Genomic DNA, 10,406 nt, shown 5'->3' with positions numbered 1-10,406 from the left:
ATCAACAGCCAATCAGGAGCGTCGTCATGGACTGGCCTAAACAGCAGATGCATGACTGATGTGAATCTACTATAGTATGTACCCCTGTCTGCATTCTGCACTAAAACACAGCACTGAGTGTTTCATTCTACCCACTACGAGTAAAGATACAGTCAGGAATGATACAAATCAAGCTGATCGCTGTAAGGAAAGAGAACACACACACACACACACACAGAAAGAGAGAGAGAGAGCGAGCCAGGCAACTGGGCAACGTATACAGACAGACAAACAACTGACTGTCTACACACAGATAAGAGGCTGGCCACCACAGAGCGTACTGCACAATGAGGACGCCATTCCACTTACCTGTGGGACTGGTCATGTACAAAGCTGCGTGCATTGAGAAGGGAAGAAAACAACATTGTATGCATCTGAACTTGGTACAAGACAGGCGAGGCCTATCAGGGTGCGTTCACGATGCAGTGAAGCACGCCGTAAGCACATGTTGGCAACTTTGTTGCATACTTGTTGCAAACAAGTTGGAAACAAGTAACATGTAGGCAACTTGTTGCATACTTGTTGCAAACAAGTTGGAAACGACACATTGGAAACTTATTACATACTTGTTGCAAACAAGTTGGAAACAAGTAACACGTCGGCAACTTGTTGCATACTTGTCACAAACAAGTTGGGAACAAGTAGACGTATCCCATACATATTGCAAACAGATTAAAAACAAGTCTCAACATACTGCATACATACCATGACCACGTTGCAACAAGTCAACATACCACATACATATCACAAACATGTTTAAAACAAGTCAATGCCCTGCAAACATATCACATACATGTTGCAAACAAGTAGACATAATGAATACTTATCACCAACATGTTGAAAACGAGTCTCAACGTACCACATACGCATCATGAACAAATTGAATTAAGTCAATATAGTACCACATATGCATCACAAACATGTTGAAAACAAGTGAATGTACCACATACGTATCACAAACATGTTCAAAACGAGTCAACCTACCACATACATATCACAAACAGGTTGAAATGGGTCAAGTACCACATACATATCACAAACATATTCAAAACAAGTCAACATACCAAGTATATATCACAAATGAGCTATAAACAAGTTATTGCATTGCATACATTTCACAAACAGGTTGAAAAAGTCATTGCACCACATACATATCACAAACATGTTCAAAACGAGTCAACATACCAAATACATATCACAAACAAGCTGAAAACAAGTCGCTGTTCCGCATACATATCATAAACATGTTAAAAACAAAAAAACAAGTCAACAACCGTCAACAGAAACCAAATCTTTGGCAATTAGTTGGACAGTCATACGAAGAAGAAGTCGTCAACTTGTATTTGACCTGTTCGGGATTTGTTTGCAATAAGTTGCCGACACGTGCTTACGATATGTTTTACTGAAGTGCGGACGCACCCTTACTTATCACACTTTATCTCCACAGGAACATGGTATGTACAAGGCAGGCAAAAACCGTTACTTTTGGGATTTAGGTTGGAACTATATTACTTATGACTTATGAAGTCTGGACTTAAGTACTTTACCTTTACTGTTTAGATCTACATGAATAAAGGAGAAAGTGGACGAAGACCGTTATTTATAGAGAGCAAGTAGTCCATATGAACTTGAGACTAAGCAGAAACTGACTATAATAAAGAGGCCATTGCTTAGTCATACCATTTTCTCAGACACTTGGGCCACGACAGGCAAGAACCATTACAATTATTATTTACAGAAAATAAATATTACTTAATAGAACTGAGGACTAAGTGAGCTCAGTACAAGAACGCAATAGCTATAGATTTAGCTTGAGGGACTTTAGGGACAAAGCAGACAAGAACTAGTTCCCAGGGACTGAAGTTCATACGGGCTTGTAGGGACCCCGAGTCGAAATGGCCTTGTGAAAAGTCAGGAGAGATCTTTGACTTCTGGAGTTCGAGTTCATATGAACTTAGTGCAAGATTAAAAGTCAATTTAGCCAAAACATTTTCAAAATTAGAGGATATTTTAATCGAATTTGAGTCCAGGAGGACTGCTCAATCAAGAAGCATTAAGAAATAGCCAAATCTATTTGGAATAGTGTTACGAATTATAACTTGTCTTTGAGGTTTGAATAGGACGGTAATTCCCCCGAGAGAGAGAGAGAGAGAGAGAGAGGCCCCACATGGAAAAATCCCTACTCAAAAGGATATTGCTAATTTGGTTCATTTGCATAAAATCACCGGAAAGAAATCCCCTAAGATAACTTAGATGAGCGTTGTGGATTTTGTAATACGAAGCGATGACATGAGATTACTACATGATTTAGGGAATACGAGATGAAACAGCGAATTCCAGAATTGGTTGCGAATGGCTATGAGAGACTGCTTAATCCGCTTTACCCTGGAGTTGGTGATTCCCGCACAGAGTATGTGTCCGTGGGAAATATTTAAATTTTGATCTTCCTGATATTTTAGAGACTTGGCTACGATTCTCGATGCTCCAGATATTTATGTCCCGTCGCTCTCAAAATCGTGCTCATTAAACGTGAGCTGATTAGTTTATTCTTAATGACGGTCGCAATTAGCGAATGCTACAAATTAATGTCGGAATAAAAAAAAAAAAGGTAATGACCTGAATAATATTCTGAAGTACAAATCTAAAAGCCACAAACGACATTATTTAGAATTTGATATAATGCGATTATCAACTTACAGACTAAACTTGCGCAAAACGAGAGAGAGAGAGAGAGAGAAGAGAGAGAGAGAGAGAGAGAGAGAGAGAGAGAGAGAGAGAGGAATCACTATTACAAAGACATACACATCGTCAAAAGACCGGTACAGACAGAAGAGCCAAGCGTTTAGGCGCCCGCAGTCATTTGTCTAGAGTTCGGGTTTGTGGGTGGGGGGGTGAGGATAGAAGGGGGAGAAGGGAAAGGAGGGAGAAGTGGAGGGGAAGGTGGGGGAGAGGAAGGGAGAGAAAAAGGGGAGTTTATACAGGAGGCAGAAGAAAAGTTCGATTTATTGCTAAACTTGGGTTTCAATATTCAGGTCTTGTTTGCTTATACCATTTGCATTCCTTATTGATTGATCACTTTTACTCTGCAGATTGGCGTCACACCCCAAAAGATGGTCAATTTAGTACTATAAATAATTCATATATACATATATCTATATGTGTGTGTTGTTTATACATGCCTGATCCACTTAATAATACCTAGATCTTTATAACGAAAAACTAATCAAATCTGATTATGTTTATGAACAAATTCATAAGAACATTTATGTATGCAAATGAATTTGTGAAGCAAAAATTTAAATATAACAAGTTTGCACAGTTTTTTCTCTCTCTCTCTCTCTCTCTCTCTCTCTCTCTCTCTCTCTCTCTCTTTCTCGATTTGAATTCTTCAAACGAACTACAAATTAATTGACGTTTACAGCCTTTTTTTTTTGAAATGACAGAAATTATTTTAATTTACGAAGATTTTTCATTAATGCTGTCCACTATATTCATCGTAAACACGCTATAAATAAACTCTTATTCATATTAATCAAAATATAAATGTGAAGAAAAAAAATTAGGTTTGAGGGACGTTTAGTGTACTCTTCTCTCTGGTCTTGAGAGAGAGAGAGAGAGAGAGAGAGAGAGAGAGAGAGAGAGAGAGAGAGAGGGGGGGGGGGGGCTCCTAAAAACAGCTCCACCCTCCCAGCCCCTATTCCTACCCATCCCCCCCCCCCTCCACCCCCGCCAGAAATAACAAAATAACGACGAGTAAAAGAGAAACCAGAAAACACATGTGTATCCACCAAATCTATAAATACAAAACTGAAGGAAATCTTTAAAAGAAAACTAAGAATACCTTCTCCCCCCTTTCCCTCCCACTCCCCCTATCCCCTCCCTTCCTAACCCCTCTACAGTCGTAATCCTTGTCCCGGCATTTCACGAGTAACTCACACTTAAACGTCTTCGGAACTGCTAAATGCCAGATATATAAGGAACCCATTTGGTCTTCCCAGAGAAATTATTTCCTTTAGCTGAATGCTTCTGGGGAGGGGGAGGGGGAGGGAGAGAGATAGAAGAGGGGGAAGAGAAGGAAGGGGGAAAGGATGGAGGAATGGGAGGAGGAGGGGTGATTTGAAGGAGGGAGGGAGGGAAGATTCTTCAGAAAGGGCGTATGGTTCTAAGGGAAGGAGACACAACTTTCAGGAAAGGGTCGAGTCTTCAAAGGGGAAACTGAGGTAGATTGTACGGGGAAGAAAGGATGCTTCGATGGGAAGAAAACGAAAGCTCTATGGGAAGAAAGTAACGTTCACTGGAAAGAAAAGGAAAACTCTATGGACACAATGGAAGGTTTAATGGGAAGAAAGGAAGGTTTTTTGGATAACGTTTCTTATGAATTTGGAACGTTTCTTAAGGTCACTAGGATACGTTTAGAGAGCACTGATCAGAGGAAGGGAGAGGAGAGGAAGAAGAGAGGAGAAGGAGAATAGGAGGCAGAATAACAGAGCAACAAACTCGCCATTCTCCCTCCTTCCCGAAGACACACATTTTCATTAAACTGTTGGTTTCCTCCTAATGAACTATATAAACGGATGGTTAAGTCAGTCTGATGAAGGCCGTCTAACGTTTCTTCCCAAGGCCGCTGGGCTCCATTTGTGTCTTCAGATAAAACACACAAAAGCTGGTGGCCGTTGCTCTAGATTATGTGTGGGGGAAGCTGTTAAGGACTCGACCATCTTAACAGAGACGAATTGAACTGTTTGGGGATATGCAACACTGCTAGATTGATTGCTCTGTGTAGCCTGAACATTCTGACGCCACTCCCCGGATGCATATCACCTTAAAGCCTGAGTTTGTGACTGTATTTGCCTATAACGCCTCAAGGAACAGAACTCATTTGCCTATATAGGTAGCCTCAAGACCAGGGCACATTTGCCTATAAAGCCTCAAGGAACAGGGCACATTTGCGTATAAAGCCTCAAGGAACAGGGCACATTTGCCTATAAAGCCTCAAGGAACAGGACACATTTGTCTATAAAGCCTCAAGACCAGGGCACATTTGCCTATAAAGCCTCAAGACCAGGGCACATCTGCCTATAAAGCCTCAAGGAACAGGGCACATTTGCGTATAAAGCCTCAAGGAACAGGGCACATTTGCCTATAAAGCCTCAAGGAACAGGACACATTTGTCTATAAAGCCTCAAGACCAGGGCACATTTGTCTATAAAGCCTCAAGACCAGGCCACATTTGCCTATAAAGTCTCAATGAACAGGGCACATTTGTCTATAAAGCCTCAAGACCAGGGCACATTTGTCTATAAAGCCTCAAGACCAGGGCACATTTGCCTATAGTCTCAATGGACAGGGCACATTTGCCTATAAAGCCTCAATGAACAGGGCACATTTGCCTATAAAGCCTCAAGGAACAGGGCACATCTGCCTATAAAGCCTCAAGGACCAGGGCACATTTGCCTATAAAGCCTCAAGGAACAGGGCACATTTGCCTATAAAGCCTCAAGGAACAGGGCACATTTGCCTATAAAGTCTCAATGAACAGGGCACATTTGCCTATAAAGTCTCAATGAACAGGGCACATTTGCCTATAAAGCCTCAAGGAACAGGGCACATTTGCCTATAAAGCATGACTATCCGCGATATATTTAATCTATAAAGAATTGCGTCTAGATATATTTCTGTATTAAGCCTGAAAATTTTTAATTATCATTATATATAAATTTACCCAGAAATTTTGAAATTCTTAAATAAATTTGCCCAAAAATCTCGATGGGCATATAAATTTATCCAAAAGTATGAAGTTCCAAGATAAAGTCATTCGAAATTTAAATTTTTAATTAAGGTAAATTTTAGCCAAAATATCATCTCAATAAATTTAAACTTAAAAGTTCATCGTCTGAATTAGCCAGGCAACTTGAAGTCTAATTCTTTCCTTCCTTAATTTTCAACCAATTAATCAATCCAGTCTAATTTTTTCCTTCCCTACATTTTCAACTAATTAATCAGTCAAGTCTAATTCTTCCCTTCCCTTCCATTTCAACCAATTAATCAGTGAAGTCATTCTTTTCTTCCTTCCCTTTTCAACCAATTAATTAGTCTAGTCTAATTCTTTCTTTCCCTCTGTTTTCAACCAATTAATCAGTCAAGTCTAATTCTTTCTTTCCCTACTTTTTCAACCAATTAATCAGTCAAGTCTAATTCTTTCTTTCCCTACTTTTTCTACCAATTAATCAGCCAAGTCTGATTTTTTCCTTCCTTTCCTTTTCAACCAATTAATCAGTCAGGTCATTCTTTCCTTCCCTTCCTTTTCAACCAATTAATCAGTCAAGTCTAATTCTGTCTTTCCCTCTCTTTTCAACCAATTAATCAGTCAAGTCTAATTCTTTCCTCTCCTTCCTTTTCAACCAATTAATCAGTCAGGTCATTCTTTCCTTCCCTTCCTTTTCAACCAATTAATCAGTCAAGTCTAATTCTTCTTCCTTTCCTTTTCAACCAATTAATCAGCCAAGTCTAATTCTTTCCTTCCCTTCCTTTTCAACCAATTAATCAGCCAAGTCTAATTCTTTCCTACCTTTCTTTTCAACCAATTAATCAGACAAGTCTAATTCTTTCCTTCCTTTCTTTTCAACCAATTACTCAGACAAGTCTAATTCTTCCTTCCTTTCCTTTTCAACCAATCAATTAATTAATCAGGTATCATTCTTACCTTTCCTTCCTTGTTAACTAACCATTTAATCAAAATGCCCCATTTTTTCCTGCCCTTCTTTTTCAACCAATCGATTAATCAGTGAGGTCACATTTTTCCTTCACTTCCGTTTAAAACAATTAATCAAATAGGTCTTATTCCTTCCCTTGTCAACCAATAAATTAATCAATCAGGTTTCATTATTTGATTCCCTTCCTTTTCAACCAATTAATCACACCTGCCTCACTTTTCCTTACATTCATTTTTAACCAATCTATTAATTAGTCCGGCATCGTGCTTTCCTTCTCTTCACATTCAACCAATCAATTAATCAATCGGGTCTCATACTTTCATTCCTTTCTCTTTCAACCAATCAATTAATGAGCCAGGCCTTATTTTCTCATTGTCTTTATTTAACCAATCAATTAATCAGCATCATCTTTCCCTGCTCACCCTTCTCAGCCAATCAATCAATCAATCGAGTCTCATTCCTTCCTTCCCTTCCTTTTCAACCAGTCAATCAATCAGGCCTCAACCCTCCAAGACCTCAATCTTCTTCTCGACCCAATAATCAGCAAATTAGTAATTGCTCTTTATTTACCTGTCAATTTTTAACTCATTTGAACTCGTTTCTATCTGATCTGAGCTGCACAAGAACACGAGGCTGCTAAACCCATCGGAATTTTTCCTTTCCAAAAAAAAATATATAATAAAGAAAAACTGTCCCATTAGTCAGACACAAAAGACAAATTATCAGCAAGAAGGAAAGGTAGAAAAAGGCAAGATAATGCAGGTTGATTAGGATGACATTTTAAAAAAATTTTGAAAAAAGGAGGCTCTTCCCCAATCCTTGTCCATTACGCGGCAAACAGCGGGATGTATTCATGGCAAAAGAAAGGAGGATAAAAAAAATATATAAAAAAAAAAAGTTGATGTTGACAAAACCGGCAGAAATATAAGAAATAAATTTTAATTTCATGAATGAATAACCGCGGCCTGATAGCACCCTCCCTCATTAGGAGACATCCTTATCTTGAGGAAAATGGCAGAGAAAGAGGGAGGGGGTTGGGTAGTGGCAGGGGGAGAAGGAGAGGGGAGGAATTGAGTATTACGTTGAAGGAGAGACAGAGAGAGAGAGGGGTGGGGGAGGGGTGAGGGGGGAGGGGGAGAGGGGGGGAGACAAGGACTGACTAAACAAGGGGAGTGGGATATTCCCAAAGAGGAGAGAGAGAGAGAAAGAACGTGAAAATGACTTTGGCAAAACCGAATTGGGGAAATAGAAATATCACCCCAAAAGTGAGGCGTTTCGACGAATGAAAGGAGAGGTGAAATGGGGATAAGATGAAAGGAACGAGAGGAGGAGGAATAAGAAAGAGGCGAGGATACTCATAGACACAGAATGATGCAGGTGAGAATAGACGAATCTGAAAGAGACACAGTAGAGAAAGAATGGGGGAAGAAGGGGAAGAGTAAAACTTTTTAACTAAATAAAAAAATAAAAAAAAGGCTTTTGGAAACTGAGGTAAGGGAGGAAGGTGGGGTAATTTGTGGGGGAGGGGGGGAGGGGTAAGAGGAGGAGGATGGAGAGGGGGTAGCCATAAGAGTATTTTATTGACCTAGATGTCTCAGGAGCCATCGGTCTAAATTGGTCTTGTTATTTCAGGAAAGCTCTCGACCCCAGTAAACAAGGAAGGCTGCGAGGTGGCGCTGGTGGTATGTATATAGTCAGCAGGCGTCCCTTCTGCCATAGGGGCGTCTGTGTAATGATATTCCACTGAAGCCTGCCTCTCTCTCTCTCTCTCTCTCTCTCTCTCTCTCTCTCTCTCTCATCTCCTCTTAACTGATTTGAGAGGTAATAACCGTGAAATTCCGGAGATATTGAAGGGACAAATGGCCTCTTGAACTTATATTCTTTACAAGTCCAGGAACTTGTTTCTATAGACCTTAACATTCTATGCAATGACAGATCAGTAGACTCGGGAAACGCAGAGGCAGGCAGAGGATGCCAAAGCCTGTCAACAGAAGGAAAATAAGGGATACTGAAGAGTTAAATCCTTGGAGGAGTACTGATTCCAGTGAATAAATGAGGGACGATGTAACACTGGTGGGAGTCAATGGAGAATACAGATCTGAGAAGATGTATGCCTGTTAAACTGAACATAAAAGAGGTTTATATATCTATCATATATTTGTGAACAATATGTAAATGTTGTTCGCAAATAGAATATTTGTCTCGAAAAGAAATATATCCAAAAGACATCCACGCTACTCTCGCGAGATTCTACTTATTTAAATCCAAGCGAATCCTCGACGCCTTCGACGACTTTCTTTCTACGGCTGAACTCTCCCTCCTCCTCTCCCCTCCCCTCAAAAACCCCCTACCTTCACCCCCCCCCCTCCCTCCCCGAAAAAAAAAAATACAAAACTCCTTCCATCGTTCCTGTTCGATCTATCCGATGCCCATTTCATATTCAAAACAAGATGATTTGAAACTCTCTCTCTCTCTCTCTCTCTCTCTCTCTCTCTCTCTCTCTCTCTCTCTAAGCCCTTCTGTCATATTGACTCGACTCACCTCCTCCAGAGTGACAACACACACACACACACACACACACACACACACACACACCTTCTAGTGGTCGTGTGGGCACAATCACACGCCCTCCATCTGGGACATAACAGGACATCGGATTGGAGGCCTCTGTCCAGAAATCAGGTTATGGAAGCCATTTTCACGTCGTTGCCCGTGCTGGGAATGGAAGGACGAGAAGAATCAACCGCCCCAGAATGGTCGAATGGAAAGCAAATGACACGAGATGGAGAAGTCTATGGAATTTCAGGTACTGGAAGGAATATACAACAGCTTATGGACGCGAGGGGCCCGGAATGGGATTAGACATGGAATCAAATGCCTGGAAATGAAAGAGCACAGCATGGAGGAATATTCAAAGTAACCTTTGGAAAGGAATGAATGAATGAATGATTGGAAGTTTTCTGGCATCCTGTTTGGAATGGATGAATCTGTTGAAACGTAAACCTAGGAAATGACTTAAAGTCATGGAAGCATACTACATGGAATGGAAGAACGCCAGGAAGCAAAGCTCTGGAAACAGATAACTGGAATGGGTGAACAAACCACTGAAGAAAAGGCCTAAGAATCTATAGTAGAAACCAAAACCACCTGTGGAATGGAAGAAGCTATTGAAGCATAAGCCTGGAAAGTACTTAAAACTCATGGAAGCAAATGACTTGGAATCGAAAGACAATGCACTGAAAAAAAAGGCCTTAAAAGTAAGGGTCATAGAATATAGGAATCTATAGTAAAAAGGTCCTAGGTAGGGACCAAAGTAACCATGTGGAATGGAAGAAGTTCTTGAAGCTTAAGCCTGGAAATGGCTCGAACGCATGGAAACATAGGACTTGGAATGGAAGAGCAAAGCGCTGAAGAAAAGGCCTTAGAATTAAGGGCCTTGGAATATAAGAATTTAAGTAGCGAAAGCCATGCAGTAATAATTTAAGTAACTTGTGGAATGGAAGAAGCCATTGAAGTCTAAGCCTGGAAATGGTTTGAACTTATGGAAGCAAAGGACCTCGAATCGGAGGACGCCGGAGAGCATAGTCTGGAAATAGAAGAACCGTGAACACAAAAAGTGAGGATGGAAAAGCATAGAAGGGTAGGTCCTAGAGT

General features: G+C 40.4%; 1 long non-coding RNA gene across 1 annotated transcript in view; it reads right to left on the bottom strand.

Annotated features, from left to right (window-relative positions):
* Positions 1–347: 347 nt before the first annotated feature.
* The window catches only part of LOC135207706 (uncharacterized), a 184,278-nt gene continuing 174,219 nt past the window's right edge, over positions 348–10,406 (bottom strand). Inside the window, exon 3 of the long non-coding RNA XR_010313048.1 lies at positions 348–372. This is a non-coding gene — a long non-coding RNA (uncharacterized LOC135207706). The remainder of the gene's footprint in view (positions 373–10,406) is intronic.

This window comes from Macrobrachium nipponense, chromosome 34 (assembly GCF_015104395.2).
Source record: "Macrobrachium nipponense isolate FS-2020 chromosome 34, ASM1510439v2, whole genome shotgun sequence".
NCBI lineage: Eukaryota > Metazoa > Arthropoda > Malacostraca > Decapoda > Palaemonidae > Macrobrachium > Macrobrachium nipponense.
The sequence above is the reverse complement of the archived record's forward strand: the minus strand, read 5'-3'. Positions and strand labels throughout refer to the sequence as shown.